An 11,797-nucleotide genomic window follows, 5' to 3' on the forward strand; every position below is an offset into this window, starting at 1 on the left:
CTGTTGTTAATATTGGCCCCTGACTGCTGTTAATATTGGCCCCTGACTGTTGGTAATATAAGCCCCTGACTGTTGTTAATATTGGTCATTGAATGTTGTTAATATTAGCCCCTGACTGTTGTTAATATTGGCTCCTGACTGATGGTAATATAAGCCCCTGACTGTTGTTAATATTGGCCCCTGACTGTTGTTAATATTGGCTCCTGACTGTTGTTAATATTGGCCCATGACTGTTGTTAATATTAGCCCCTGACTGTTGTTAATATTGGCCCCTGACTGTTGTTAATATTGGCCCCTGACTGTAGTTAATGTTGGCCCCTGGCTGTTTCCCTTCTTAAATTTCGTGATCATGGCCCCTGACTGTTGGCCTCTGACTGTGTCATTGAGACTGATCGTAATCATTGGCCTTGGCTGTTTCCCTTTGAACCCGTTCATTTTAATCTGTCCTGGCTGTTTTCCCTTGCATATGTTCGATAGCATGTCGCCTGGCTGTAATTCCCTTTATTGTGTTAAGAGTAAATTCAGACCAAGATTTAAATACCATACATGGTTCCCGTTTACTGAGTAGGAAGTTTTTATATTCCAATTTCCAATTCCCATGGCTAACACGTATTCACTAGAGGTGTAAATAAATTTTCTAATTTTGTTTAAAAAATTAAATCATAAAAAAATGGACATCAAAACGGTGTTGTACGGAAAAAAAATAAAAATGTTCACATTAATTTGTCTGTTCTGTCTGATTTTAAAATAATTATATTCTGCATTCATCGGCCTTTTGTCCGAGTGGGCGACCTAGAGAGCGTGCCTGGTGACGTGTGGTGATAGAATGGAGTCACGTGATCACTCGTGCGTGTTCCTCGTCCCCCTGGCGGCTCACGAGACCCGGGCCTGCCAAAATGTCACAAAGTACTCAGGTATGAAGGTTGTCGCACAGTGTACAGTTATGAAGAATATCATACATTGTACAGGTATGAAGAATGTCGCACAGTGTACATGCTTGAAGAATGTCACACAGTGTTCAGGTATGAAGAATGTCACACAGTGTTCAGGTATGAAGAATGTCGCACAGTGTACATGCTTGAACAATGTCGCACAGTGTACATGCTTGAAGAATGTCACACAGTGTTCAGGTATGAAGAATGTCAGACAGTGTACAGGTATGAAGAATGTCAGACAGTGTACAGGTATGAAGAATGTCGCACAGTGTGCATGCATGAAGAATGTCACACAGTGTTCAGGTATGAAGAATGTCACACAGTGTTCAGGTATAAAGAATATCACACAGTGTACAGGTATGAAGAATGTCGCACATTGTACAGGTATGAAGAATATCGCACAGAGTACAGGTATGAAGAATATCACACATTGTACAGGTATGTAGAATATCACACAGTGAATAGGTATGAAGAATAATGTCTCACAGTGTACAGGTATGAAGAATATCACACATTGTACAGGTATGAAAAATAATGTCGCACAGTGTACAGGTATGAAGAATATTACACAGCGTATAAATATGAAGAATGCGCACAGTGCTCAGGTATGTAGAATATCATACAGTGTATAGGTATGAAGAATATCATACAGTGTATAGGTATGAAGAATATAATACAGTGAATAGGTATGAAGAATATCATACAGTGTATAGGTATGAAAAATGTCACTCAGTGTACAGGTATGAAGAATGTCACTCAGTGTACAGGTAAGAAGAATGTTACTCAGTGTACAGGTATGAAGAATGTCACTCAGTGTACAGGTATGAAGAATGTCACTCAGTGTTCAGGTATGAAGAAAATCACACAGTGTACAGGAAAGAAGAATGTTACTCAGTGTTCAGGTATGAAGAATAGCATACAGTGTTCAGGTATGAAGAATGTCACACAGTGTTCAGGTATGTAGAATATCACACAGTGTATAGGTATGAAGAATGTCGCACAGTGTACAGGTATGAAGAATATCACACAGTGTACAGGTATGAAGAATGTCGCACAGTGTACAGGTATGAAGAATATCACACAGTGTACAGGTATGAAGAATATCACACAGTGTACAGGTATGAAGAATATCACACAGTGTACAGGTATGAAGAATGTCGCACAGTGTACAGGTATGAAGAATATCACACATTGTACAGGTATGAAGAATATCACACATTGTACAGGTATGAAGAATATCACACATTGTATAGTTATTAAGAATGTCGCACAGTGTACAGGTATTTAGAATATCACACAGTGTAAACTATGAAGAATATCACACAGTGTACAGCTATGAAGAATATCAAACAGTGTACAGGTATGAAGAATGGTACACTGAATGATGATGTTGAAGTTCTGTATTTATAAATACAGAACTTCAACTATTCCAAATATGTTGAGTTGAGTGCATTATTTACCGGGCATATTTGCTCAGCCTCCACGCTATTGCTCAAGCTCCCTGGCTTTTGGCTCCAGCTCAACCCAGATAAAGTGTATAAACATGCTTATTCCAGTAAACAGGCTGTCATTTTTATTCCCAATAAAATAAAAGCACTAGATTATACTGGTTTTATCTTAAATGTTAGCTTCTTGAGCGAAATTCAGCTAAAATTGGTGAAAATGTTCTTCTTTCGTTTGTAAACATGCAAGTGTTTGATGGGAGAATCGGTCTTATAACTCCATAAACAATATGTTTACAGAAGAACCGAAAAACGTGTGAAGACCAAACATATTCATATGGCACTGCATTTTCCTATTTTTCAAATAAGCCCTCATAATTGTGATATTAGATAAAATAGCGAGTCATACTTACGTTTTATGATGATGTCCGTTCTTTTGCCCTGGCTCGGAAGTGTCTTTGGCTCTTTTCTATTTACAAATCCTAAAAGAGCTGGAAGCACTGTTTCGCACCCGTGTTAAAGCTACTTGCGGGTATGAAATGTATCGTTTCGAAAAAAATCTACACAGCTTTATAAAACCTGATTTATTTAGAAGATTTGTTATTCAAAATAGAGTTCTTGCATTCATTCGTATATTCATCTTTGTGTTGACACAAAGTGAAGTGAGATAAAATTGTGATATGTTTTAGAAATGAATGATGTAAGAGTTATTCAAAAGTTTAGATTTTGTTAATGCTTAAATAAATTTGTTTAAAGGTTGTTAAAATTTGAATAAAATTTGTATATTTTTTCTATAGTTTTGATTCTTTGATTCTTCAGGGAAAAGTAATTTTGCACCCAAAATAACTAAACTGTACTTATTTGTAATGTTTATCATTGAATTTTATGTTATGATCGCGCGATTATTTTGCAAAGTCGTTTTGTGGTTATTTGATATATTGAAATGATTAAATGCAATACAATATATAGCAATTGCATACCATTTGAAAACTATTCAATTGAGCAAACTATTAGCCGATCCTGTTTCATAGAAAAGGACAGGCTTCTTTCAGGTGCCATAGAGGTTGATTACATTTAATGTTAAACCGAGCAGGTTTATGTAAACCGAGGCTCTAGCGAAATGTGACCGTTTCAATGGTAAACATTAAATGCTTGGCATCTTATACGTAGAAACTGGTATTTATTTTGCTAATCCGCCCAAATTGCTTTAAAGGGGCTAGACACCAGATGGTCCCGAAAATCACATCAACACATGCATAGGATTGTCAATACGAGCTAGTATAAGGCTGATAATACAGCAGTTTACATGGTTAAATCAAAGCGCTGATAGCGCTGCATGAACAGGGTTTTATTCGGGTTTGCACCATTATGATTCAAGAAGGAGAATGTAACCAATCCCAGCATAAGACTCCATCATATGGTGTTTCAATATGAATTAGGCTTGCCAGGGATTTATTTACCAGAGAAACAAATAGAAATTGGTCGATCATCCAGGGTGAATTTAAAAGATACACTAGAACCGTTTCCGGTTGGTAATTAGATGTTGGCATAAACAAAGACTATACTAATTATTAAATTGAAAACGATCTTTTCCAGGGATCCGGTTAATGGATTCTCACCCAGAAGGAAAGATACATAGATAATATGCAACGTCTAGTGAATTATTGAAACAGCATAGAAACAAACTCTACGAAGCCATCCTCCCCGTAAATGTGTGGGGTTAAATAATATAAAAATAAAAAATAAAAAGGGTGATTGCTTGTACTATTCTCAACCAAGAAAATGAAATATATATTAATCAAACTTTACTCATTAGCAAAAGTTTGTCTATGTTTGCCTTGTTATTCACAAAACATCTTCGAAAATACAACAGATTAAAGAGAAATAGTTTCTTAATTAAAATGAGCAAAATTAAAATAATTGCTTTCAAACAATTGTAAATGAATGTTATCAAATCCGTGATATTTTCTCATATTTACACCAAACCAACAAAAATTATATAACTCAATTCATTTCAATGAAATGCCATTTTCAAAAAAATACACAAACAATCGTCTATACGTACACTTTTAAAGTATGAACCTGATTTCTATCAAATTTAAGACTTTAATCAAATATCACATCAGAGAGCTGATTAAGCAATATTTTATATTTGAATATGAATTTTACGTTTAAGGCAGTAAGTAACAAATCTTATGTAAACTATGCATGTTAATAAAGCAAGCACTATTTTACTATGACTATGTTTTGATGTTAACCAATTAAATATATATAAACGTATACTTTTAATGATAACAATAATACAATTAGCAACAAAGAGGCCGACTAAATATGTATATATTATAATTTGATGTATTACACCAATTGTCTTGCCACTATTGGTTTGCTTGTTCTCCTCAAAAGACAACACAGTGATTGATAAACAGTGTACCCCCAAGATGTTAGCAATTTGCCATCATAAACACAAAAATGTAAATGAAGTAGTAAAAATAGTGAAAACCTAATTCATGAACCGTCACGAAAACGAATTCAGGCCCATACTATGCATACATTTATATAAAGTTTACTTAAAATGAACAATTTATAGTGTTTGTTTCAAACAAATATGCGCATGTTCATATGACATCATTACAGATAAAATAAATGTGGTATGTCCTTGCATGAAATCTTCATGCATCATTTTAACTCAGATAGCATTTGTATCACATTGACCTAACCAACTCTTGATGAAAACCATTGTCAAAAGTTGCCTAAACTCTTTGGTTGACTTTGGTTGTAAAAAGTCTACAACATAGCCATCCTTGGCCGCATCTGTATTCCAACGACCAATTCTGTTCAGCCATATTTCAGACACATAAGCTGAATTTTCATCAAACGTTGCACCGCGTGCACGCAGTGAATGGGCGCACAAGTTTAAATCTGGACCTACTTTCAAATTGCGAACAATATTTTATTTTGTATATGTATCTGTATCCGTTCAAATAACACTTCTTGAATATATCTACATGTATATTTCTGATCTTGTGAATAAGAGATCAAACATGTTTGCAGCGAAATGCTGGTTTAAACAACAAGTCATCAGATCGATCAGTCCAACTAACTGCTTTCATATACTTATGTAAAACCACGAATGGACTTACAATATTTGTAACTTTACCTACAATAAGTTCAGAACCTTTTCTTTACAGGTCAGGTCATTTAAAAGATTTCACAATGTCATCAGATTTAACATCCAAGGCATCTCCTATTTATACAGGCCAGAACCTCTCAAAATTATACAAGTTACGTTCATCTACCCAATAGTTCTTCACCTAATGCAAGTTACATTCATCTTGCCAATACATCGTCATTTATACAAGTTACATTCAACTTGCCAATACTTCACCGCCTTATACAAGTAGCATTTATCTTGCCAATATTTTCCACCTAATAAAAATAGCATTCATTTTGTCAATACCTCTCCACCTAATACAAGTAACATTCATCTTGCAAATTCTTCTCCACCTTATACAAGTAACATTCATTTTGCCAATACTTCTCCACCTAATTCAAAAAACATTTATCTTGACAAAACTTCTCTATCCCAAACAAGTAACATTCATCTTGCCAATACTTCTCATACCTCATACAAGTAACATTCATCTTGCCAATGCTTATCAACCGTATACAAGTAACATTCGTCTTGCCAATACATCTCGATCTTTTACAAGTTACATTCATCTTGCCAATACTTCTCCACCTTATACAAGTGACATTTATCTTCCCAATACTTCTCCACCTTAAGGAAGTTACATTCATCTACCCAATACTTCTCCACCTTAAATAAGTTACATTCATCTTGCCATTACTTCTCCACCTATTACAAGTTATATTCATCTTGCCAATACTTCTCCACTTTATACAAGTTAAATTCGTCTTGCCAATCCTTTTGCACCTAATATAAGTAACATTCATCTTCCCAATACTTCTCCATTTTATACAAGTCATATTCATCTTGTTAATACTTTTCCATCTTTTACAAGTTACATTCATCTGGCCAATACTTCTCCACCTTATACAAGTTACATTCATCTTCCCAATACTTCTCCACCTTAGACAAGTAACGTTCATCTTGCCAATACTTCTCCACCTTAAAAGAGTTACATTCGTCTTGCCAATACTTCTCCATCTTTTACAATTTACATTCATCTTGCAAAAACCTGTCCACCTTATACAAGTTACATTCACATTTCCAATACTTCTCCACCTTATACAAGTTACATTCATCTTGCCAATACTTCTCCACCTTATACAAGTTACATTCATCTTTCCGATACGTCTCCACCTTATACAAGTCACATTCGCCTTGCCAATACTCCTCCACCTTATACAAGTTACATTCATCTTGCCAATAATTCTCCATCTTAAACAGGTAACGTTCATCTTGCCACAACTTATTCACATTAAACAGGTAGCGTTCATCTTGCCAATACTTCTCCACTTTATACAAGTTACATTCATCTTGCCAATACTTCTCCACCTTATACAAGTTACATTCATCTTGCCAATACTTCTCTACCTTAAACAAGTTGCAGTCATCTTGCCAATACTTTTCTACCTTTTACAAGTTGCATTCATCTTGCCAATACATTTCCACCTTATACAAGTAAAATTCATCTTGACAATACTTCTCATTCCTCAAACAAATAACATTCATCTTGCTATACTTCTCAACATCGAACAAATAACTTTTATCTTGCCAATACATCTCAATCTTATACAAGTTACATTCACCATGCTAATACATTTCCACCTTATACAAGTAACATTCATCTTGCCAATACTTCTCTACCTTATACATGTAACATTCATCTTGCTAATACATTTCCACCTTATACAAGTAACATTCATCTTGCCAATACATTTCCACCTTATACAAGTAACATTCATCTTGCCAATACATTTCCACCTTATACAAGTAACATTCATTTTGCCAATTCTTCTCATACCTCATACAAAAAACATTCATCTTGCCAATATTTCTCCACCTTGAACAAGTAACATTCGTCTTGCTAATACTTCTCCACCTTATACAAGTAACATTCATCTTGCCAATACTTCTCCACCTTATACAAGTAGCATTCATCTTGCCAATACTTCTCATACCTTACACAAGTAACGTTCATCTTGCCAATACTTCTCATACCTTACACAAGTAACGTTCATCTTGCCAATACTTCTCCACCTTAAAAAAGTCACATTCATCTTGCCAATACTTCTCCACCTTATACAAGTAACATTCATCTTCCCAATACTTCTCCATTTTATACAAGTCATATTCATCTTGATAATACTTTTCCATCTTTTACAAGTTACATTCATCTTGCCAATACTTCTCCACCTTATACAAGTTACATTCATCTTCCCAATACTTCTCCACCTTAAACAAGTTACATTCATCTACCCAATACTTATCTACCTTAAATAAGTTACATTCATCTTGACAATACTTCTCCACCTATTACAAGTTATATTCATCTTGCCAATACTTCTCCACCTGATACAAGTTACATTCGTCTTGCCAATCCTTTTCCACCTAATACAAGTTACATTCATCTTGCCAATACTTCTCCATCTTACACAAGTCATATTCATCTTGTTAATACTTTTCCACCTTTTAAAAGTTACATTCATCTTGCCAGTACTTCTAAACCTTTTACAAGTTAAATTCATCTTCCCAATACTTCTCCACTTTATACAAGTAACGTTCATCTTGCCAATACTTCTCCACCTTAAAAGAGTTACATTCGTCTTGCCAATACTTCTCCATCTTTTACAATTTACATTCATCTTGCAAAAACCTGTCCACCTTATACAAGTTACATTCACATTTCCAATACCTCTCCACCTTATACAAGTTACATTCATCTTGCCAATACTTCTCCACCTTATACAAGTTACATTCATCTTGCCGATACGTCTCCACCTTACACAAGTCACATTCGTCTTGCCAATACTTCTCCACCTTATACAAGTTACATTCATCTTGCAAATAATTCTCCACCTTAAACAGGTAACGTTCATCTTGCCACAACTTATTCACATTAAACAGGTAGCGTTCATCTTGCCAATTCTTCTCCACTTTATACAAGTTACATTCATCTTGCCAATACTTCTCCACCTTATACAAGTTGCATTCATCTTGCCAATACTTCTCTACCTTAAACAAGTTGCAGTCATCTTGCCAATACCTTTCTACCTTTTACAAGTTGCATTCATCTTGCCAATACATTCCACCTTATACAAGTAAAATTCATCTTGACAATACTTCTCATTCCTCAAACAAATAACATTCATCTTGCTATACTTCTCCACATCGAACAAATAACTTTTATCTTGCCAATACATCTCAATCTTATACAAGTTACATTCACCATGCTAATACAATTCCACCTTATACAAGTAACATTCATCTTGCCAATACTTCTCTACCTTATACATGTAACATTCATCTTGCTAATACATTTGCACCTTATACAAGTAACATTCATCTTGCCAATACATTTCCACCTTATACAAGTAACATTCATTTTGCCAATTCTTCTCATACCTCATACAAATAACATTCATCTTGCCAATACTTCTCCACCTCCAACAAGTAACATTCGTCTTGCTAATACTTCTCCACCTTATACAAGTAACATTCATCTTGCCAATACTTCTCCACCTTATACAAGTAGCATTCATCTTGCCAATACTTCTCATACCTTACACAAGTAACGTTCATCTTGCCAATACTTCTCATACCTTACACAAGTAACGTTCATCTTGCCAATACTTCTCCACCTTAAAAAAGTCACATTCATCTTGCCAATACTTCTCCACCTTTTACAAGATACATTCATCTTTCCAATACTTCTCCACTTTAAACAAGTTACATTCATCTTCCCAATACATCTCCCCCTTAAACAAGTTACATTCATCTTGCCAATACTTCTCCACCTTATACAAGTTACATTCAACTTGCCAATACTTCTCCAGCTTATACAAGTTACATTCGTATTGCCAATACTTCTCCAACTTATGCAAGTTACATTCATCTTGCCAATACTTCTCCACCTTTTACAAGTTATATTCATCTACCCAATACTTCTCCACCTTAAACAAGTTACATTCATCTTGCCAATACTTCTCCACCTTTTACAAGTTACATTCATCTTGCCAATAATTCTCCACCTTATACAAGTAACGTTCATCTTGCCAATACATTTCCACCTTATACAAGTAACGTTCATCTTGCCAATATTTCTCCACCTTATACAAGCTACATTCATCTTGCCAATACTTCTTTACCTCATACAAGAAACATTCGTCTTGTCAATACTTCTCATACCTCATACAAGTAACGTTCATCTTGCCAACACTTTTCCACCTGATACAAGCTACATTCGTCTTGTCAATACTTCTCATACCTCATACAAGTAACGTTCATTTTGTCGATACGTCTCCACCTTATACAAGTTACATTCGTCTTGCCAATACTTCTCCACCTTATACAGGTAACGTTCATCTTGCCAAAACTTATTCACATTAAACAGGTAGCGTTCATCTTGCCAATACTTCTCCACTTTATACAAGTTACATTCATCTTGCCAATACTTCTCTACCTTATACAAGTTACAGTCATCTTGCCAATACTTTTCTACCTTTTACAAGTTACATTCATCTTGCCAATACATTTCCACCTTATACAAGTAAAATTCATCTTGACAATACTTCTCATACCTCAAACAATTAACATTCATCTTGCTAATACTTCTTCACATCGAACACATAACTTTTATCTTGCCAATACATCTCAATCTTATACAAGTTACATTCACCATGCTAATACAATTCCTCCTTATACAAGTAACATTCATCTTGCCAATACTTCTTTACCTTATACATGTAACATTCATCTTGCTAACACATTTCCACCATATACAAGTAACATTCATCTTGCCAATACATTTCCACCTTATACAAGTAACATTCATTTTGCCAATACTTCTCATACCTCATACAAATAACATTCATCTTGCCAATGCTTCTCCACCTCGAAGAAGTAACTTTCGTCTTGCCAATACTTCTCCACCTTATACAAGTAACATTCATCTTGCCAATACTTCTTATACCTTACACAAGTATCGTTCATCTTGCCAATACTTCTCATATGTTATACAAGTAACAATCATCTTGCCAATACTTCACCGCCTTATACAGGTAACATTTATCTTGCCAATACTTCTCCACCTCGAACAAGTAGAATTCATCTTGCCAATACCTCACCGCCTTATACAAGTATCATTAATCTTGCCAATACTTCTCCACCTTATACAAGTAACATTCATCTTGCCAATACTTCTCCACCTTATACAAGTCACATTCATCTTGCCAATACTTCTCCACCTCCAAAAGGTCACATTCATCTTGCCAATACTTCTCCACCTTTTGCAAGTTACATTTATCTTCATAATACTTCTCCACCTTATACAAGTAACATTCGTCTTGCCAATACTTCTCCACCTTATACAAGTAACGTTCATCTTGCCAATACTTTTCATACCTCATACAAGTAAAATTCATCTTGCTAATAATTATCAACCGTATAGAAGAAACATTCATCTTCCCAATACATATCTACCTTATACATATTACGTTCATCTTGCCAATATTTTTCCACCTTATACAAGTCACATTCATTTTGCCAATACTCCTCCACCTTATACAAGTTACATTCATCTTCATAATACTTCTCCACCTTATACAAGTAACATTCGTCTTGCCAATACTTCTCCACTTGATACAAGTTACATTTATCTTGCCAATACTTCTCCACCTTATACAAGTTACATTCATCTTCATAATACATCTCAACCTTATACAAGTAACATTCATCTTACCAATACTTCTCCACCTGATACAAGTAACGTTCATCTTGCCAATACATCTCTACCTTATACAAGGAACGTTCATCTTGCCAATACATCTCCACCTTATACAAGTAACGTTCATCTTGCCAATTTATCTCCACCTTAAACAAGTTACATTCATCTTTGCCAATACTTCTTCACGTTATACAAGTAACGTTCATCTTGCCAATACTTCTCCACCTTAAACAAGTTACATTCATCTTGCCAATACTTCCCCACCTTAAACAAGTGACGTTCATCTTTGCTAATACATCTCCATCATAAACAAGTTAATTTCATCTTGCCAATACTTCTCCACCTTAAACAAGTGACGTTCATCTTTGCTAAAACATCTCCACCATAAACAAGTTACATTCATCTTGCCAATACTTCTCCACCTTAAACGTTTAAGTTACATTCATCTTGCCAATACTTCTCCACCTTATACAAGTAACATTCACCATTGCTTATACATCTCCACCTTAAA

At 34.9% G+C, this 11,797-nt stretch overlaps 1 pseudogene; it reads left to right on the forward strand.

Moving 5' to 3' along the window:
- The first annotated feature begins 1,112 nt into the window (after window positions 1-1,112).
- On the forward strand, window positions 1,113-2,032 carry LOC128215923 (uncharacterized; annotated as a pseudogene).
- The last annotated feature ends 9,765 nt before the right edge of the window (window positions 2,033-11,797 follow it).

This window comes from Mya arenaria, chromosome 14 (genome assembly GCF_026914265.1).
Source record: "Mya arenaria isolate MELC-2E11 chromosome 14, ASM2691426v1".
In the NCBI taxonomy this organism is placed as follows: Eukaryota; Metazoa; Mollusca; class Bivalvia; order Myida; family Myidae; genus Mya; species Mya arenaria.